The following is a 22,625-nucleotide window of genomic DNA, read 5'->3' on the forward strand; positions in this document are numbered from 1 at the left end:
ACAATTCTTTTAAGATAATAAATAACAGATAAGTTGTTGAGTGCATTGAACAAAGAAATTGTCCCACACCAATGAAATCAAAGACCATGACCCATGAGAAAACTGAAGCCAAAGCATCTAGCAGATATGTAATCAAAAAGTTGCTTGCTGTTTCTTATAGAAGGCGCCCAGGAGTTTATCTGTTCTGCCTCAAGCACAGATTTGAGGTGAGGAGTCAAGAACTTGATGAATTTAAAAGCACTATTTAAATGAGGTCATTATTATTGTTATTTGTTCCTTTGATGGAGATGTTCAGTTGAATGAGTGAATTTTAATATCTGACAGACTAGAAGTTGAAATCCAAACGAAAACTATGTCTACATAGGAGCAGAAAATACTTTGTTTGGAAACAGACCTGCTGACGGAAAAGATGAAAGCTTTTCTGTGGCCTTGACCGTTAAGATTCTCTGAGGGCTGCTTTTTATTAATATTTTTAAAAGTTATACATATCCATTTTTTACATATTTATGAGTGATGTTTGGAAAGAAAAATCAAAACAAAAGAGAAAAACCATGAAGAAAAAAAAAAACAGAAGGAAAAAAAAGATGAAAATAGTATGCTTTGATTCGCAGTCAGTCTCCATAGTTTTCTCTGAATGCGGATGGCATTTTCCATCCAAAAGAATTGTCTTGGATCACTGAACCGCTGAGAAAAGCTAAGTCTATCATCGTTGATCATCACACAATCTTGTTGATGCTGTTCTGTGTGCTTCACTCAGCATCAGTTTGGGGGCTGTTTTTTTTTTTTTTCAATTTAATTCAATCCAATTCTAGATTGAAGCAGCATCTATTTTGTGTGGGGCAGACGCATTCATGAAGCCAAGTTGCTAGGGAAGGTATGTTTCTCTCTTATTAGAAAGTAAATGTGGGGAAGGGCATCCCTTAAATGTTTTTCCAAAAGGGTTCAAGGTTATCAGGACAAAGGTGGGCAGGGGTGAGACCTTGGAGTTGATGGAGATATTTCTCCATCTCTGAACAGATCTTCGAGTTGCAGTATCCATCTTACTGTGTGTGGCCAATCGGACGCCTTTCTTTGAATCCAGCTCTTTTCTTTTCTTTGTGGGGATGAAGTAGGAAGAAGAATTTTTGCCTAATCGAAGAAAGATCTTTCTGACCAAAGGCTCCATCTTGTCAGTGATTTTCTCAAACATATTCTCTTTATCTTCACAGACTCATAACCCAGAAACGAGTCAGAGGATGATAGAGGAGGGAAAAAAGGAACGAATCTCTTTTGGAAATCTGAAGTTTCAAGAACCCTGATCTCAGTTAAGTCTGAAACCTTAATCTGAGTTCTATTCAGTACTCTTAAAAGCTTGGCCCAAGTCTTATCAAGAAACACCTTAAGACTATATATTATATAGTATAGTAGGCACTATATAAATGCTAGCCATTATTTAATATTTTAATTGTTTTTAAGTCTAGGATAAAATGATGCCCTTATTTATTTCCTCTCCTTTCTCCTCCTCTGTTTTCTTTATTTCTTCATTCTCCTTTTCCCTCTCTCTCTTCATTACTTCTGCCTTTAATCAGTCAACATGTGAAATTTCCTGTTTTTTTTTTTCATTCTCTTTCTTTCTTGACTTTCTTCCTCCTCCTCCTCCTTCTCTCTCTCTCTCTCTCTCTCTCTCTCCTCTCTCTCTCTCTCTCTCTCTCTCTCTCTGTTTCTCTCTTTCTCTGTCTCTCTGTCTGTCTGTCTCTCTCTCTCTCTATCTTTCTATCTCTATCTCTCTGTCTCTGTCTCTCTCTCTCCTTTTCTCCCTCCCTCTCCCCTCTCTCTCAGTGTGTGTGTGGGATAACATTCCTTATTTAATACTTTTGTTTTAAGGATAAAAATTAATAACCTTAAATATTTATATATCACCTAAGGTCACATTTATTTCCTGGGGTCATAGAATTATTCAATTCTGATATTTAATTTTTTTGATATTTAAATTTTAAAAAATTCATTCCTGTTTTATTTATTTTATATATTTGTATTATATATAATTTAAATATATTTAATATATATTTCATCAACAAATACTGGTATTTAAATATATGAACCTGTGATGTCATCAGTTTTGGAAACTTGAGATACAGAAATTTTCTCTCTAGATATATATTAACAACTTTTTTGAAATTTAAGAGAGTTTTCTGGGATATTGAGACACCAAGTGACCTACAGTTGGATGCTAAGTCAGAATGTGTCAGCAGTGACTCCAAAGAGAAGCTATTTGTCCACTGCTTGATGCTACCTCTCAACATAAGAGTAAGAATATAAGAAAATAATCACTATGCAAGCTAAAACAAAAAACAAAACAAACAAAAACCAAAAAAAAGTAAATAATTTTGTAGGTCTTGAATTTCCACTATTGACTCACTGACTCCATCCCCAATACTTTCTTTGTGAACAGAACAGTCCAAGGTGTCCTTATTTTCCTTATCCTTTCTGAGTTTCTTTATCATGTGTATAACCTTAATTGTTATTACTGGTTTTTATTACATTGTAGTTATTATATGTATAGCTCATTTAGCCTTGCTTTCTTTTGTTTGAGTTGCTTTGTATATATTTGGAAATGTAATAATTCATTATATTCATATACCAAGATATATTCTTGCCATTCTCAAATTGAGGGACATCTAATTTATTTTCAGAAATTTGCTGTTACAAATAGTATTACTTGGAAAATTTTGTTACAAATAGATGCTTTTCATGGGGGAGGGCAGCATTGGAAGCAATAGGTAAGTCAGATTAAAGGATATTCATGTTTTTGCAATGTAGTATAGATCCATATTTATATCCAAGATTAAAAAATATTGAATAATATATTTTTAATATAAAATCAAGGATGTCTTTCCCAGAAGACTTTTCCCCCTTCTTGGACATAAGCATGAATATTATTTCTTATCACAATAAATATTTCATTTTTTAGAAATGATCATCAATTTTTTGGCATCTCAAACTCCCTAATATAACATTAATTTACATTAATAGAGGTGCAGTGTTCAGTATTGTATAGATGATAATCCTACTGAATTCTTCCCTGTTCAGAAAACACCTAGAATAGTGTGTTCAGTTCTGGGTACCACACAAATTAGGAAGGACTTTGATAAACTGAAGAGCATTTTGAATGGGATCACCTGAGTAATTAAGGACCTTGAGACCATCATTTGAAAAAACTGAGATTGTTTGGCCTAAAGAAGTAAGGGTAGGGAGGCACTATTATCTTTAGTGTTTAAAGGGCTATCAAGTTCAAGAATTCTCTCAGTTTAGCATTGGCTCTAGAGGGCAGAATTAGAAGCACTGGGTGGAATTTTCAGAAAGGCAAATTTAATCTGAAAAAGGATACCTAAAAGATTAGTGTTAAAGTGGAATGTCTTGCCTCAGGAGATAGTTGACTCCTCACTAATGGTCTTCAAACAGAAGTTGGATGACCACTTATTTGTTGTGTACAGAGGTGGGGTTTTTTGTTTTAATTTACTTTTAATGTTACTTATTTCTTTTTTTGTTTGTTTTTATCTCAAAATCATTTTCAGATATCCTCTCCTTTCCTCATCCCCTCTCAATTCATAGAATGAGCCTTCTTGAAACAAAGAAAAAACATTTTAGTAAAATCAACACAGCAACTACATTTGACCACATCTGTCAGGGGTATGCGACATTCCAAACCCATAGTTCTCTACCTTTTCAGTGAAAGGTTTATTTTCTTATCCTTTCTCTGGGGTCAAGACTTGACCCTGGGTTTATGAAGATTATTTCAGCTAAATGAAGGGATCTATCAACTGGAAAAGCTTTGAATGTGTGCTTGTCAATAGAATGTATGTTGGTCACTCAAAGAACAGCATAAACTAATCCAGGAAAGGTCATCACATTAGTGGTTAAAGAGTAATGAATTTGTTTTGGTCACAGCAACTCCTGAAAACTATTAAGGGGTTAATACCAGTACCAGTAATTTAGGTACCAATTAGTAATTAGGAATAGACATCCTAATCTTGAAACAGTGAAATAAAATATAAACATAAAGGGACTTTAGGGCTGAGAATGTTTTAAAAAAATTTTTTTTCCACAACTAATCCACAGACAATATTAATTTTTACATACAAAAAGACAATTTTAGAGAAAAAGTTTTTTAAAAGTGAAATGAAATGTCAATGAGAAGCATCATAGAGTGGTTGGTGGGAAATAGGCTTCAATCATGAAGGGATGAATTCAAATCCGGCTCCTGAGACATATGAGACCACAGGCAAGGCATTATTACTTAACCTGTTCTTGTTCCAGGTAACTCTTAAAAGCTAACCTGCATGATTCTTAGACTAGAAATTTTCTGCCTATAAAATTCCCAGTCTTATACTAGATTCCCAGTCTGAATCATCTTCCTCCTCACTTCCCCAGGTCAACTGTATGTTCATTAACTGTATCTCAGTTAATGAACTGATAGGTTATTAAAATCTTGAGGAAATGAATATTGGAAAATTTTTCTGTCTTATAGAAAGGTTTGTTTTCAAGTCATATTTTAAAAGAATAACAACAACAAATCCCAGCAACCTGCTTGATTGCATTATGAGCATAGACTTAGAATTAAATGAATTAGAGATGATTTAGTCCAGTGATTGGACTAATTTTTAAATTAAAAAAGCCAATTTTTTTTGCTTTATGAACCCTTTACATTTTAAAAAATTATCAAGCTTCTCCCCCAAAAAATGTTTGTTTATATTCTATCTATTAATTATATCTGTCAACTAAATCTATTGGTTTTTATCTTTATATCTATCATTAGAGGCGGCTAGGTGGCTAGCTAACTGCAGTGGATAGGTTACCATACCTGGAGTCAGAAAGATTGCTCTTCCTGAGTTTAAATCTAGCCCTAAATATGTTGTAGCTGTGTGATTGCAATTGCCTCAACAAGAATAAATAATAATGTAATAATTATTAAATGCCTTCATTCATTTAAAAATACACGTATGCTAAATGTCTCATGGAAATAATGTACTAAGCTGAGCTTTGGAAGAGATATAAGTAAGCCATGAAAAAAAATTAAGTAAGCTATGGTCTTACAATCTACTAATGAAGGTAAGATACATTTGCCATGGTGTTGTCTATCCCTCAAAGAGGACCATGACATCAGGGAAATGATGTCATGACATGCAAGTGAGTTGGATGTGAATGAAGGAGTGCAAGGTCACCTGCCTCACTTTCTCCTCCAGAACCATCTGGGTCCAGTAGAAAGATATAGATCAGGAGGACTGGAGATGGGCCTGGATGCAATGGAAGACCTTGAATTAGCTAAGATCCTTAACAAGTCTCAGTTTAACTGAGACTGCACCCATTCAGTGATTAAGGCTAGGTAGCAATTGAGGCAAAGAATCAACTCTTATGTCATGGTATACCCCTTGCAATATAATACATTTCAAAGAAGCATATAAAGAGGTAAAAGATCACATGAAGAAGAAATCACTTCTAGCTGAAGGAATCCAGAAAGGCTTCCTGGAGAGTATGACATTCGAGTCAGTTCTTGAACCAGCTAGTTGGTACAGTGGATAGAGATGGAAAGTTCAAATCCAGCCTTAAACATTCACATTTACTAGCTGTCTGACTCTTGGTAAGTTGCTTAAGCTCTTTCTGCTTCAGTTTCCAGAACTGTAAAAATAGAGATAACTTCTTCCCAGGGTTGTTGTGAAGATCAAATGAGATAATATTTGTAAAGTGATTGGTACATATTAGATTTTTAATAAGTTCTTGTTCCGAAGCAGCTACACCCAAAGAAAGAACACTGGGAAGTGAATATAAACTGCTTGCATTTTTGTTTTTCTTCCCAGGTTATTTATACCTTCTGAATCCAATTCTCCCTGTGCAACAAGAGAATTGTTCAGTTCTGCACACATATATTTGTATCCAGGATATACTGTAACTTATTCAACATGTAAAGGACTGCTTGCCATCTGGAGGAAGGGTGGAGGGAGAGAGGGGAAAAATCGGAACAGAAATGAGTGCAAGGGATGATGCTGTAAAAAATTACCCTGGCATGGGTTCTGTCAATAAAAAGTTATTTTAAAAAATAATAATAATAAGTTCTTGTTCCCTTCCTCCGAAGGATGGGCTTGTGGTCAACTGATCAAGATGGGAAGGGCACTCCAGGCATAAGGACCACCAGTAGGCAGAGGTGGTTGTTGTTTATCCTTCTTTCTTGAAGAAGACCGTGACGTCAGGAAAGTGATGCCCTGGCATGCAAATGAATTGTATTTAAGGCAGACTCAGAAGACAGCATCATACAGTGGACAGTGAATGGCAGACATCAGGATACAGGAAACTAGAAGTCTAATTCCAGTTTTATTTCTAACCAGCTGTGTGAGCTTGTAAATGATGTTTCATTTCTCGAGTCTCTTCCTTATCTGCAAAATTTATCAACTGGTCCAAGTCGTGCATTGTCCATATCATTTGATTGCATTAATATTCTTCATCAATAAGTAACGTAGAGACAACACTGCTAAGAAAATAATAACTGATCTTTATGTGGAGCCATAATAGCTTACTTTATCTTCTATAAATTTCACGACAACCTTGAAGGTAGATATCACACAATGGGTAGGTGCCCATTTTACAGATGAAGAAACTGGGACTCAAAGAGGCTAAACAGCTAATAAGTGCCAGAAGTGCAATCTGAACAGCCATTTCCCCTATTTTTTAGTCCATCATCTACCCACATACCACACTGCCTCTAAACACTTAATAACTTTAAGATTGGTAATATTATTATTGCTCTTATCATCATTCACTCTGGCAAATGGAAACTGAAAATTAAATGCTTTAAAACATTTGTCAAAGTTTTTCATTAAAGGCATAAAATCAAATGAATGGAAAGAAGGACGTTCTCAACAGGAGGTTAAATTGTGTTTATTTAACATAGTGACTAAAAGTCTTATTTTTCCTTAGCTGCCTACGGAATCTGCATTACTACAGACTTGCCATTATTTGCAAATTATATTGGACTAATTGAATAAATGTTTAAAAAATGGACTCTGAGTGCTAGTTTAAAGGGACAGAGGAAATGGTTTCTTAGACAACTGCCAGCCACTTATTGATTTGATAGTAGGTAGGTAGAGGGAGCGAGAGGATTATGGTGATGCATGGAGCTGTTGATGATTTAATTGAAGGTAAAATTTTTAGCTTCACTAGTCAATTACCTGATCTCGTTATGTTCTTCAGAATCACCCATGTACCATTTTTAATGAAGCAGCTGCCCCTTTTTATCATATTATTTCAGGCAGCAGGAAAAACATCTCGCTAATGTTGATTAGCTTTTGTCAACCTATTTTTTTTTTTTTTTTTACAACATGCTATTCAGATTTATCTTGCTTTTGTGACTCTCAACTTGTTTTATTGGGTTTATCAAATCCAAATTGTGTTTACAAAAAAAAAATTGTTCTAAATAAAATTATTTTCAATAATTTTGAAATTTTTTTTCAGTTTTAGTTGAAATTATATTACCTATATACATATTGTTCCCAGATTTCATTTTGGCCAGGAGGAGACCCAAGATCTCTGACAGCTGTGATGGTGGAGCATAAATGTTCTCTCGAGATGGAAAGTCCTCTATCATCTAAGGACCAGCCTAATTAAATTTGGAGAGACTCATCACCATAATACTGGCCATTGAGAGATGGCTTTTTCTCCCCTAAACTGTTGATAATTTGAGAAGCCTATCATGATTATAGATTTAGAGCTGGAAAATCTACGGAATCCAATTAACTTATTTTGCAGATAAAGGCACAGTGAAAGTAGTGACTTGTCCAGGGTCACAAGTGTCTGAGGTGGGATATGAATAGTACAGCTGTCAACTAAGGGGAAGGAGTACTTGTGGTAAAGATTATTACCATGATAGAATTAATGATTCTTGAAATACTGAAGTAAACAGACATTTTTATAATTTATGTCCTATGTTTTTAAGTAGTCATGGAATAGCCTTGAGCTATTTGAAGATCCTTTCTTTTGTGTTTGAAAATCTTTCTCCTGATTGCTTAAAGAACCTGTTTCTGAACTGAATTGTTCAATTTAACCACTATGTGTCTTGGATTTCTCTTGTTTTTGTTTTTCTGGAGAAGATATGTGAATTCTAAATTCTATTAGAATTTCATTTTCTATGTTTCTAAGTTCTGGATAGTTCACTTCTGTTATTTCCTTTATTATGGTATTGAGTTTTATGCTGTCATGTTTTTCAGATAGACCCATAATTTTTAGGTCATTTCTACACATCCTGTATTCAAGATCATTACTTGTATTGTGAACATATTTCTTTTAATGTTGTTGGTTTTTGCTTCCTTTCTTCTAGATTGCCTTTCACTTTTGTGTATTTTCATTCCCAATCGATTGTTTCTTTTTGTTTCTTTGGTGATGCTTTCCACTGCAGATTCCAGTTTTTATATTTATTATTTTTATTGTAAAGAATGTTAATTTTGCTCATATTATTCTCATTTCTCTTTTAAACCATTATTGTTTTTTAGTATTGATTTATCTATTTATGTTCAAATTCTTTTTTATTCTTCCTAAAATTGTTGGCAATTTCAGTCCCCCACCTACTATCCTTATTTTTCTTATCACTTACTTTGTGAATCCCTCTCCTTTGATTGTAGTTGCATTGCTGTAGATTGCAAAGCTTTTTAGTCTCCCACACTGAGTATTTCAGGTTTGATGGAGTTCTAAACACACACAGTGTCCTAGCCTATGTCCTATTCTGCTCCCTCTTATTTCTTAATACTTTAGTCTAGCACAAGCAGTTCAGAGTTTTACAGCACTGACATTACAGAGTTGAGTCCCAGGCAAGCTTTTGTTTCTAAAAGGTTGTGATTGCTTAGCTGTTTGTCACAACCAGGGCAAATTTTCACAGCTCACAGTCAGAGTTTCTGAAGTACTGGATAGAGGGAAGGGGAATTGGGGTATAAGTGTGAATTTTGTTGTAAACCTGCATCATGTCCTTCATTCTGCTAGTGAAGCAGTGATTTTAGCATGGGAAGCAGAGGAGGAATACTGAGTGAGCTGAAGGTCAGTACTGGTATTTCATAGACTTTGGTGTTTTGTTTTTAAACCTTTGAGTATCCTAGATCATTGAGGTAGCTGAAGTTGCTAATTTTTGTTTTGGAGAGTTTTGAGAGGTCATGGGAATCAGTAAAAAATATCCATTCCTCCATTTTATTGTACATATGACCCTAAACTTTATATCCAATATAGCTTGATATTTGAAGAGAGAAAATAAGAGCAAAGCTTTCTTATTACATGGTAGAGGAAGTCTGGAGTCAGATCTAAATCCAAGGCATTCTTCTGCTAAGGAGGTCTTGGAGTCAGAAAGATCAGAGTTCAAATCCAACCAGACATACTTCCTAGCTGTGTGATCCTGGGCAAGTCACTTAACCTCTGACTCAGTTTCCTTAACTGTATAGGGGGAAAATAATAACACCTACTTCTCAGGGTTGTTATGAAGATCAAATGAGATTGATATCTACAAAGCATTTAGCACAGGGTCTGACACATAGTAGATATTATATAAGTGGTTATTCCATTTCTCATCCATCCCCTTCACCTCCTCCTTATTAGATGTAAATTATATTAATATGAGATTTTAACAGTGTTAAAACTTTCTCTTCTACACAAATGTTATCTATCTACAATTTAGTAACTGTAATTCTTAGATGGTTGCCTAAGTTTCAGAGAAATTGTGACTTGTCTAGGGTCATGTAGCTAGGAAATGCTAGAATCCAGATTTAAATAAAATTCTTTCTATCTCTAGGTCCAGCATTCACTCTATCCTTGGTACCAACCTTCCCCAATAACTATACCAAAATTATAGGGGCAGCTCGATGGTGAAGTAGATAGAGCACCAGCCCTGAAGTCAGGAGGCCCTGAATTCAAATCCGACCTCAGATACTTAATAGCCCTGTGACCCTGGGCAAGTCACTTAACCCCAATTGCCTTTTATATATATATATATATATAGTGTATCAGCAGCTAGCTGGTAGGACATGAAAATCTGAAAGACCTGAGTTCAAATCCTGACCCCAGACAGTTACCCTGTGATCCTGGGCAAGTCATTTAACCTTTCTGTATCACAGTTCCCTTATTTTCTCATTTGTAAATGGGAATAATAATAGAATTCACCTTTTAGGGTTATTATTGGGGAACAAATGACTTAACTTATCTAAAGAGCTCTGCAAAATTATTGTTCTATAAAAAATGATGAGCAGGCAGATTTCAGAAAAGCCTGGAAAGACTTAATATGAACTGATGCTGAGTGAAGGGAACAGAACCAAGAGAACATTGTACACAGTAACAACAAGATTATGTCATGATCAATTGTGACTTTTTTTTTTTAATAATAAAGTGATTCAGAGCAATTCTAATAAACTTGGGATGGAAGTGCCATCTGCCTCCAGAGAGAAAACTATGGAGACTGAATGTGGATCAAAGCATAGTATTTTCATCTTGTTTGGTTTTTTCTTTTTTTTTTTCCTTTTTGATATGATTTTTCTCATATATCATGGTGAACATGGAAATATGTTTAGAAGAATTGCACATGTTTATCCTGTATTGGGCTGCTTGTTGTCTAGATGAGGGGAAGAGGGAGAGAGAAGGAGAAAAATTTGGAACACAAGGTTTAGTAAAGGTAAATATTTAAAACTATCTTTGCATGTAGTTAGGAAAATAAAATACTATTGAAAAATTTAAAAAATAAAATAAAGTGCTTCACAAACTTTAAAGCACAATATATAACCAATCTTCAACATTTGAGCATTTTACTTCAAACATTCCTGTGATTTTATTAGTAACATCATTTTCACTTTAAAGCCCTCACAATGTGGCACCTACTTAGATTTCCAGGCTGATTACACATATATTCGGGGGGAAAAAAATGTGTGATGTGTGCCAGTTTGTGGAGTTACTGATAGCCTGACACTTTACTGATCTTGTTCATCCTATCATAGTAAAGAGCTCCCCATGCATTCCTTGAATATTTTCAAAGTTTGTTTTTATTTTTTAATAATATTTTTTTCATGCAAAGACAGTTTCCAACAATCATTTTTGTAAGACTTTGTGTTCCACATTTTTCTCCATACCTTTCTTTTCTTTTCTTTTTTTTTTTTGCTGAGGCAATTGGGGTTAAGTGACTTGCCCAGAGTCACACAGCTAGGAAATGTTAAGTGTCTGAGATCATATTTGAATTCAGATCCTCCTGACTTCAGGGATGGTGCCCTATCCACCTAACTTTCCCCTCTCTACTTAACTCTCCCCAAGACAATAAGCATTCTGATAGAAGTTATGCATGTACAATAATTTTGAACATATTTCCATATTTGTCATGTCGTGCAAGAAAAATCAGACCAAAAAGGAACAAAACCACAAGGAAAAAACCTAACAAACAACTTGGTGAAAATACTATTCTTAGATCCACATTCAGTCCATAATTCTTTCTCTGGATGCAGATGGCAGCCAAGCCTATCACAGTTGATCATAATATAATATTCTTGTTTTGTGTATACAAAATTTGTCTTTAAAACTTGTTTGTGTTGCAGTTGTTCCTCCAAAGTTTAATGCAATTTTTTTAAGCTCTTTAGTCCAAGAGTGCAAAGTCAGTGATGCAGCTTATTGGGAAAATAATAAATTTACCTAAGTAAAAAATGCCAAACCAGGAGTCAGGAAAAGTTTAAATCAAATCTGATCTCAGAAACTTACTAGCGGGGCACTTAATCCTGTTTACCTCAGTTTTCTTATCTACAAAATGAGCGGGAGCAGGAAATGGCAAACCATTCCAATGTCTTCTCCAAGAAAACCCCAAAAAGGGTCATAAAGAGACATGACCAAAACAACAAAACCACAACAATTTAATTTTCTACCAAAGGGGAATAAAGTCAATGACATTTTTTTCTATACAAAATTATCTAGGAGTAATTTTCCTATTTCATATAACAACTGATTTGTTCAGACTAGCTGCGCAACCCTACAAAATTCACTTAATCTTTCTCAGTCTCAGTTTTCTTCTCTATAAAAATGGGAATAATAATAGCATCTATCTATCTCACAGCATTATTGGTAAGATCCAAGAATCCAGTGAGTATTTTATAAACCAAAAGCCATAAAAATGCTTGCTTATGCCACAATACAAGAAGCACCAGTGGCTCCCTATCACCTTTAGTCCAAAATAAAACCCACTCTATTTGGCATTTAAAGCCCTCACAATTTGGCACTTACCTAGATTTCCAGGCTGATTATGTACATTACTGTACATCCTTATTCCTTCAGTATTAACTAAATGGAAATTTGCCATTTCTTATACATTGTATCTCTCTCGGTAGTCCAGTCTTTCGCTCATTCCTAGACTGTTCCCCTTCCTCACATCTCAGTCTTTTTGAATGTTACTCCAAGTCTCACTTTACCAGGCATCTTTTCAGACCACCATTTTCTGATTCTCCCAAATGCTAAAGTTCCCCTTCCAATAACTTTGTGTTTGTTTTGTAAATATTTTATTTATTTATATTCAAATCTGTCAATCTCCTCAAAAGAATATAAGTTCCTTGAGGGCAGGGACTGTTCCATTTTTGTTTTTTTCATCCATTTCCCCACCACCCAATGCCTAATACTTTTTGTTATTTGGTGCAACAAAAAAGTTGGATTTAGATTAAAAGCCACTTCACTTGACTTCAGTGATGACTCTTTGTGATCCCATTGGGGGTTTTCTTCTCAAAGATACTGGAGGGGTTTACCATTTCCCTCTCCAACTCATTTTACAGATGGGGAAATTGAGGTAAACAGTTAAATGTCTTGTCCAGTGTCACACAGCCAGTAAGTGTCTAAGGTCAGATTTGAACTCTGGAATGAGTCTTCTTGACTCCAGGCTCTGCACTCAATTATTTGCACTACTTAACTGCCCTACTCAACCCTTACTAGTTGCTTTTAAATGCCAATTGATTGTTGGGTCCCTTCCCAGGACTAACAGATTCTTTTCTTTCTGGTTGCTTAGAGAAACTGAAATTTCAATGGGAATTCTTCTATTAGGTGGAAAGAAACAAAGGTATTTGTTGGTGGTCACCCCCCAGTCATTATTAGGCCATTAGCAGCCTCCCCATTCCACTAAAGCAAAAATCTTCAGGGAAGTTTAAAACACCCATTCAGTGAAAGACCAGAAACCATTCTCTCTTTTTGGGTTTGTGTCTTGAGCAATAAGAGATCTTTGTGTGTGTGTGTGTGTGTGTGTGTGTGTGTGTGTGTGTGTGTGTGTGTTTGTGTGTGTGTGTGTGTGTGTGTGTTATTTTTTATTGACTCATTCTCTTAACTTTGTTAGTACTGTATTCTGCATTTTTTTTTTTTTGTGACTAAAAGGGGGGACAAAAGGAAAGATTTGACCTGAACTTCTGTTCTCTGACATCCTTCTGCTACCTTCATAGCTCATAGCAATGGGAGGGATGATCTGGAAGCTTTCAGTGCTCCTCAGATGGTAATTCTCAGGATATAGGCTTATGGCCCTTCAGGTTTGCACTCTGCAAGTTCTTGACCCAAGTGTGGCCTTTGTGGCTTGTTCTTTCTCCAAAAACTACTACTGAATTCAAATTCAGCATACTGGGAATTTCTGCAGGTTCGGAGCTATTGGATTTTAGGTTACCTTTTGGGTAGGTCCTGATTATTCCATTGTAGGTGGTTTGGAGGCTAGAAATGAGTTCCGTTGTTTCTAGGACCACCCCTCTCTGCCCTGGAATTGTGACTTGAAACTGGATGGTGATGACAGAGCTGCCAGAAGGCACCTGCTTCAGAACTCTGTGATGGTTCAGGGATGCCCGAGGATCTCTTCCTTCCTCAGCATTTCCTGTCCTGCTGCCCCATTCACGTTCCATCAATCCCTGGGCATTGGAACACACTCTACATGGATTCAGTCACCAACATTGGTGGATTTGTTTGTCCCTTTAAGCATCCCTGGGTTAGGAAAAAAATTACTTCTATGACTTTTTGTTGGAGATTTTCCCATCAAAATTTGGTCTGGTGCATTTTAGATACTTTTGCAGATGAAGTTTCATAGACGAACTAGGGTATATGCTTTCCTATAACTCCACCAACCTGAACTAGCCTTTCTAATACTCCCATTTTACAGATAAGGAAATTGAGGATCAAAGAGGTTTTAACCACCTTGCCTTCAGGCATACAACTAGTAAATGGCAGAGCCAGTTTTGGAGCCCAGGTCCTCTGACTCCATAGGCAGAGCTTTTTCCATGCATGAGAAATGTCAGTCCCTGTTATTGTTCTATAAGACAAGATGGGCAGACTGATTTCAGAAAAGAACTGATGCTAAGTGAAGTGAGCAGAACCAAGAAAATATTATACACAGTAGCAAGAGTATGATGATCAGCTGTGGTAGACTTGGCTTTTCTCGGTAATATGGTGATCCAAGACAATTGCAATAGACTTGGGATGGAAAATGCCAGAGACTAAAAATGAAAGGAATAAAAATGGAAAATGGAAACTAAATGTGGATTGGAGCATAGGGTTTTCACTTTGTTTTCTTGCTTTTTCTTTTTCATATTTTTTCCTCTTTTGGCCTGATTTTTCTTGCGCAATATGACAAATATGGAAATATATTTTAAAAGGTTACACATGTTTAACCTGTATCAGATTGCTTGCTTTCTCGGAGAGGGGAGAAGTAAGAGAAGAAAGGAGAAGAAAGAAATTGGAACCAAAGTCTTATAAAAATGAATGTTGAGAACAATCTTTACATGTATTTGGAGAAATAAAATACTATTGAGAAAAATAAAATTTAAAAAGAATAATAAAAAAGAAAAATATCATCCCCTTAATATAGCATTTTGAAAACTCAAACCTCACTTTTATAGGAAACATTTCTTTTTACTGAACATTTGTCTGCTTAAGAGCTTCAAATGTACCTTACTTTCTCCGGTATAGATCTTGTGATAAGTGAACCCGATTGTTCTTTTTGAAGGCCTAAGATGAATTTCTTCCTTTTAGCCTATTAAGGCCCCTCACTTGAGAAGGTAGTACCACTGAGTAGTCAGTTTAATTTATATACGAAAATAGCAAGTTTATGGAAATTAATTTGATTTCTCCTCCCAAAGCCAAAATTTCCTTCTTTCCTTCCTTTCTCCCTTCCTTCCTTCCTCCTTCCCTTTATTTCTTTTCTTTTCTTTCTTTCTTTTTTCCTTTTTCTTTCTTTCTTCCTTTCTCTCTCTCTTTGTTTCTCTTTCTTCCTTTCTTTTTTCTTTCTCTCTCTCTCTTTCTTCTCTTTCTTTCTCTCTCTTTTTCTGTCTTTCTTTCCTTTCTTCTTTCTTCCCTCCGTTCCCTCTTTCTTTCCTTTCTTTTTTCCTTATCTTTCTTTTTTCTTTATTTTGTTCTTCCTTCCTGCCTGCCTCCTTCCTTCCTTCCTATTTTCCTTCCTTCTTTCTCTCTCTCTCTTTTTCAAAAAGTTTTATTTAGCCCTTCTGTTTTTATATCACAGTAATTTCTGGGAAGATCTCCTCCAGCTCCAGCTCCAGACAAATAAAAGACAAAATAAAAATAAAATAAAAATTAAGCACACAACTGACAGGAGGGTCTAGACCAGTGCCTAGAATTTAGGGCTGGCAGGGACCTAAAAGACCATCAGGTACAACCTTCTCAATTTACTGTTGAGGAAACTCAAGTGTAGAGAGGTAAAAGACCTTGGCTAAGGTTACAAAGCTAGAGCTGGGCTTAGGCCCAGGACATCCTGATGTAATATGATTTTGTGGTCCCCTGATTTTATAGAGAGCTCCTGTGGGTCCCTTTCCAAACCTCAACAATCGGATTCCAATGATCTTTTCACTGTTTAATTTTTTAAAAACTTTGTAATTCAAACCGAAGAACTGGATAATTGTTTAGGAATGCCAGTATTTATTTCTCTGTTTGGAAAATATCTATAGATTCCAAAAAAGCAGAAATAATGAGTTTTATCTTGTAATGGGATAGAACTCAGAATCAGCACCAGCAGATTCTTGATTAATTAATTGTCAGCTACAGTTGACTTGTCACATGAGTCTCTGGACCATGCTATCAATACCAAAAAAAAAAAAAAAAAAGTTTAGAAGGATTCTTTCCTGGAAGTCTAAACAAATGAGGAGATGGGCATAAAAAGAACAGAAAGAAACAACAAATAGACCAGTCTGTCTGGAGGCAGTGCTAATTGTTGTAGATAGGTCCATTTGGGTAAGTAGTTATATGAGATTTCAACTTGCTCCAGGTCCTATTTGATCGAAAGGATGTCAAGTTGTTCTAGGATCTCTAGGGCATAAGGGCCTTGATTGAGCCCTTTTTGTAAACTGACCTTATGTACTTAGCACAGGCAACTAGGTGGTGAAGTAAATAGAGCCAGAAAATGAGTCAGAAAGACTCATCTTCCTGAGTTCAAATTTGACCTTATTTTCTTCTTCTTTTAAAAATTTTGTTAAAGCTTTTTATTTACAAAACATATGCATGGGTAATTTTTTAACATTGACCCTTGCAAAGCCTTCTGTTCCAAATTATCCCCTCCTGCAGTTATCGCCTCTTTTTAGGAGCAATTATGTCATGTTTTCTGGATTATTGTTAAGAATTCCATTTTTATTACATAGGAATAAGTCAACTTATTTTTAAATTTGAATTTATTTATTATTATTTAATCTATAGAATAAAGCAAGTATTTCTGAAGTATAGTACAATTTAAAAGAAGATAATGTACATGAAACTGCAAATCCACTATGTACAACTTGCTATGCCTTTTAAATACACAACAAAATTATGTTAAAAAAAAAATCCCCTCCTTCCCTCTCCCCTAGATGGCAGATAGTCCAATGCATGTTAAATATGTTAAAATATATGTTAAATCCAATATATGTATACATATTTTATACAGTTATCTTGCTGCACAAGAAAAATAGGATCAAGAGGGAAAAAAAAAAAAAAAAACCTGAGAAAGAAACCATTCAAACAAACATCAACAGAGAGTGAAAAGTTGTGATCCATACTCAGTTCCTACAATCCTCTCTTTGGGTGTATATGGCTCTCTTCATCATTGAACAATTGGAACTGTTGACCTTATTTTCATTTTCATTTCATATAGATTGAAATGAATATAAAATTGAAATGCAATAGAATATCATTTTCAATCATATAGCTTCTCTGTGACTCCATTTGGAGTTTTGTTGGCAGAGATATTGGAGTGATTTGCCATTTCTTTTTTCAAATGAGGAAACTGAGGCAAACAGAGTTAAATGATATGGCACACAGCTAATAAGTGCCTAAGGTCAAATTTGAACTCAGGAAGATGAGTCTTTCTGACTCCAAGTCTAGTTGCCCATGCTAAGTTCATCAGGTCAGTTTACAAAAAGTAGTTCTGAGGATTATGTCCACTCTCAGTCAAGTCCCAGGAGATCCTAAAACAAATTTAAATGGAGCAATCATCCTCAAGATCAGTTAAGCCCTCGAGAATGGGCCTGGAATCTAAAGCAAATCTAAGACTAATGAGAAATCTGATAGACACTCATAATCCTTTTTATCTTATATCCATTGAAGAAAGAAGATTGTATTCTTATTCTACAAATTTATTTATTTATTCCATTTATTTCCTGAATATTGATTAAGCAACTATCATGTGTGAGGTACTTTCTTGGCAAAGAGAGCAACCCCTCTTTTGTCTCTTTTCCTGATTCTACATTCTGCCTCCTCCCCCAAATGTCCTTGACCTCTTAATATATAATTCAATACACTGATGACTTTAATTATCATCTCTATGTATTTGACCTCCAAATCTATATCTCTATTGCCTCTTCCCAGAATTTCAATACCAGATTTCTAACCACTTACTGGACGTCTCAATGAATGGCCTTCCAGTATCTCCAATGTATAATTTCCCAAACTGAACTCATCTTTCCCCCCACAACTTGTTCCTTCCCTTTAACTTCCTCTTTCCTGTCACCCATGCTCAAAACTTTCAGATCATCTTTGATTCTTCCTTCCTTCTCATTCACAATAGACTAGTGATCGTCAAGCAACAAGCAACAAGAAGCATTTATTAAGTACTAACTATATAACAGACACTGTGCTAATTAAGTGGGATACCAAAAAAGGTATCTCCGAGGTATTTTTTCATCAATTCCTATTTAACTCTTCATTTCTTCATGCTTAGGCTGTCCTAATTGCTTTTTGTGAATAATCTATATCTTCATTAATCTATCCTTTATTCCTACAGCCTATGAAATCATACCATTTCATCATCATTATTTGACTGTTGTAATTAAAGACTTTCAATCTCCATTGCTGAAGCAAAGAAACCACACATTCCTGATATTTGCATGCAAGTGTTATAATCCTATGAACACTGATGGAATGTGATTTCCTGATAGGCTATTAGATCCTGAGGGCAAGGTCTATTCTTATGTCTGTTTATCCTGAATATCTACTACAGCACTTGACCCTGTTAGGTGCTTAATAAATGCTTGTTGATTGACAACCAAGATCACAAAGCCTCTGGGTACTGCCATGCCCAAGGAAAAGGCTAAAGAATACAAATATCACTGATTTGGTGACAGTCACAGTCCTTTGGTGAATTCTGTGGAGAGTATGGGAAGTAAGTCTAAGGAGAAATGCTCAATCTTGGAGGAGAGGAGGGGTTTTGATGGCTTAAAGTGAATGTAAATAGCGTTGTTTCTGCTCTAGCCAGAATCTCTGAAGGTAATATTCCCCTTCCAGGTAAATTATTTTGTGAAGTCAAAGGAGACCATATTTTGCCTCAATTCTTACCTAGTCTCGAATCATTGAATGGGTGTTGCCTCAGACAAAATGAGACTTAAGAAAAAACCTTACCTTAAAAAAGCTCCTACTGTATCTGAGTCATAGCCAGGCACTGGGACTTTTGTCTTGCCACTTATTCTAATGACTCTGGAAGAGAGAGTAAGGCTGATGATTTAGCACTTAGCACTTAAATCTATTTCACTTGCAAGTCAAGACATCATCCTCCTGGCATCATTGGTTCTCTTTGAGAAAGGACAAACAAGGACAACGTAGATAAGAAATGCGGTATAAGAAGGGGGAGTAACCAAGATTTAGATACTAGAGAATATAATAATGGCTAATATTTACATAACACTTGAAGATTTGCAAAGTGATTTGCAAATGGCTTTCCAAAAATCTTAGTGCAATTTTAAACTATTAGCATTACCATTATTATTTTTTTTATAATGGCCTTTTATTTTCAGAATACTTGCAAAGATGGTTTTCTTTCTTTCTTTTTTTTAATTAAAGCTTTTTATTTTAAAAATATATGCATGGGGGCAGCTAAGTGGCGCAGTGGATAGAGCACCAGCCCTGAAGTCAGGAGGACCTAAGTTCAAATCTGACCTCAGACACTCAACACCTCCTAACTGTGTGATCCTGGGCAAGTCACATAACCCTCATTGCCCCAATAAAACAAATAAACAAACAAAACATATGCATGAGTAATTTTTCACCATTGACTCTCTTTTTTTCTCCCCATTTTATTTTATTTTATTTTTTAAATAACTTTTTATTGATAGAACTCATGCCAGGGTAATTTTTTACAGCATTATCTCTTGCACTCACTTCTCCCTCCCTCCCTCCCTCCACCCCCTCCCCCCCTCCCTCCCTCCCTCCACCCCCTCCCCCCCTCCCTCCACCCCCTCCCCCAGATGTCAAGCAGTCCTTTACATGTTGAATAGGTTGCAGTATATCCTAGATACAATATATGTGTGCAGAACCAAACAGTTCTCTTGTTGCACAGGGAGAATTGGATTCAGAAGGTATAAATAATCCGGGAAGAAAAACAAAAATGCAAGCAGTTTATATTCATTTCCCAGTGTTCTTTCTTTGGGTGTAGCTGCTTCTGTCCATCTTTGATCAATTGAAACTGAATTAGCTCTCTTTATCGAAGAGATCCACTTCCATCAGAATAAATCCTCAAACAGTATCATTGTTGAGGAATATACTGATCTCCTGGTTCTGCTCATTTCACTTAGCATCAGTTCATGTAATTCTCGCCAGTCCTCTCTGTATTCATCCTGCTGGTCATTTCTTACAGAACAATAATATTCCATAACGTTCATATACCACAATTTACTCAACCATTCTCCAACTGATGGGCCTCCATTCATTTTCCAGCTTCTAGCCACCACAAACAGGGCTGCCACAAACATTTTGGCACATACAGGTCTCTTTCCTTTCTTTAGTATCTCTTTGGGGTATAAGCCCAGTAGTAGCACTGCTGGATCAAAGGGTATGCACAGTTTGATAACTTTTTGAGCATAATTCCAAATTGCTCTCCAGAATGGCTGGATGTGTTCACAATTCCACCAACAATGTATCAGTGTCCCTGTTTTCTCACATCCCCTCCAACATTCCACATTATTCCCTGTCACTCTAGCCAATCTGACAGGTGTGTAGTGCTATCTCAGAGTTGTCTTAATTTGTATTTCTCTGATTAATAATGATTTGTTCACCATTGACTCTTGCAAAATCTTGTGTTCCAAATTTTCCCTCTCTTCCCCCCAACTTCTCTCCTAGATGGCAAGTAATCCAATATATCTTAAACATGTTAAAATAAACGTTAAATCCAATATATGTATTCATATTTAGACAATTATCTTGCTACACCAGAAAAATCAGATCAGAAAGGGGAAAAAATGAGAAAAAAAATGCAAGCAAACAACAACAAAAAGAGTGAAAATGCTATGTTGTGATCCACATTCAGTTCTCACAGCCCTCTCTCTGGGTGTAGATGGCTCTCTTCATCACAAGATCATTGGAATTGGTCTGAATCATCTCATTGTTGAGAAGAGCCACGCCCTTCAGAATTGATCATCTTATAATCTTGTTGTTGCCCTGCATATAATGATCTCCTGATTCTGCTCATTTCACAAAACATCAATTCCTGTAAGTCTCTCCAGGCCTCTCTGAAATCATCCTGCTAGTTGTTTCTTACAGAACAATAATATTCCATAACATTCATATCCCATAACTTAGTCAGCCATTCTCTAACTGATGGGTATCCACTCAGTTTCCAGTTTCTTGCAAAGATAGTTTTCAACATTCACCCTTGCAAAATCTTCTCTCTCCCTTTCCCCCTTCCCTCGATAGCAAATAATCCAATATATGTTAAACATGTGCAATTCTTCTATACTTATTTCCACATTCATTGTGCTGCACAAGAAAAATCAGATCAAAAAGGAAAAAAAAAGTGGGAAAGAAAAAAAACCCATAAGTAAACAACAACAAAAAAGTGAAAATACTATGTTGTGATCCCACACTCAGCCCCCACAGTCCTCTCTGGGTGCAGGTGGCTCTCTCCATCACAAGTCTATTAGAATTGGCCTGAATCACCTCATTGCTGAAATGCTCACCACATTCATCAGAGTTACATATAGTTTCATTGTTGCTGTGTATAATAGTATTAACATTACTAATAGATATCATTAGCTTAAAACAACACTAAAACTTTTTGTGACAAATCCATATTATTTCATTTGATGCATATACAACTGTCAGATAGATGCTATTTTTATTGTCATTTTACAAAAGTAAAAACAGATACAAAGAAAGTAAATTACTTTCACAAGGTTATATGAACAGTGTCTCATGCAGGATTCATATGAATGTCTTAAAATACAGATTTTGTCAAGAATATGACAAATAAGCTAACTGGGGGCAAGTCTGGAGGGTAGAGGATACAAGATCAGTGTAAGACAATGTTGGAAAGGTGTGTTGGAGCCAGATTGTGGCCTGAATGTCAGTCTAAGGAATTCCAACTTTATTTGGTGAACACTAGGGAATCTCTGACTGGAGACAACTGAGGTGTTTTAATATTTAGAGCACTAGGCTAGAGTCAGGAAGACCTGAGTTCAAATGTGGCCTTAGACACTAACTGTATCATCCTGGACACACTTAATCTCCCGGAGAAGGAAATGTCGAACCACTCCCTATCTTTGCCCTGAAAACCATTGACCCCAAGAAAATAGGGTCATGAAGAGTCCTACAATATTGAACAACAATGACGATTAATTGACATGATCAGAAATAAGTATTTAAAAAATTAATAGGGGATGAATAGAATAATGGCTCACATTTTACAAAGTGCTTTCACAACAACCTTGGGATGTAGGTAGGGCAATTATTTTCCTTATTTGACAGATGAGGAAACCGAGGCTTAAATGATGATTGACTTGCCTGTGGCTACATAGGCCAGTAAACATCTGAGACTTTTGAGAACAAACCCATAGCATTTACATGATATTGCACTGACTCCAAAGGAATTCACTCTCCTCATTTATCTCCTAGAAGCTGAGTTTCTTCATTGAATAGCTCGTGGTCCATCCCTTGCCCTTCTCCTCAGTCTTCCAGGTTATTAGCATTCTCTTTGTCTCTTGAAATGACAATTCTAATCTGCATGTATTTTACATTTACTTATTTGTGTACAAGTTATATCTCTTAGGTAAACTATAAGCTACTGGAGGATAAGAATGATTTTATTTGTTTTTTCCTTCGGGAGGGCCTAGTTTTGCACATAGTAGGTATTAATAAGTGTTTGTTAAATAGAGTAAAGAAAGCAGATGAATTCATGT

Source organism: Antechinus flavipes, chromosome 2 (genome assembly GCF_016432865.1).
Source record: "Antechinus flavipes isolate AdamAnt ecotype Samford, QLD, Australia chromosome 2, AdamAnt_v2, whole genome shotgun sequence".
Classification (NCBI taxonomy): domain Eukaryota; kingdom Metazoa; phylum Chordata; class Mammalia; order Dasyuromorphia; family Dasyuridae; genus Antechinus; species Antechinus flavipes.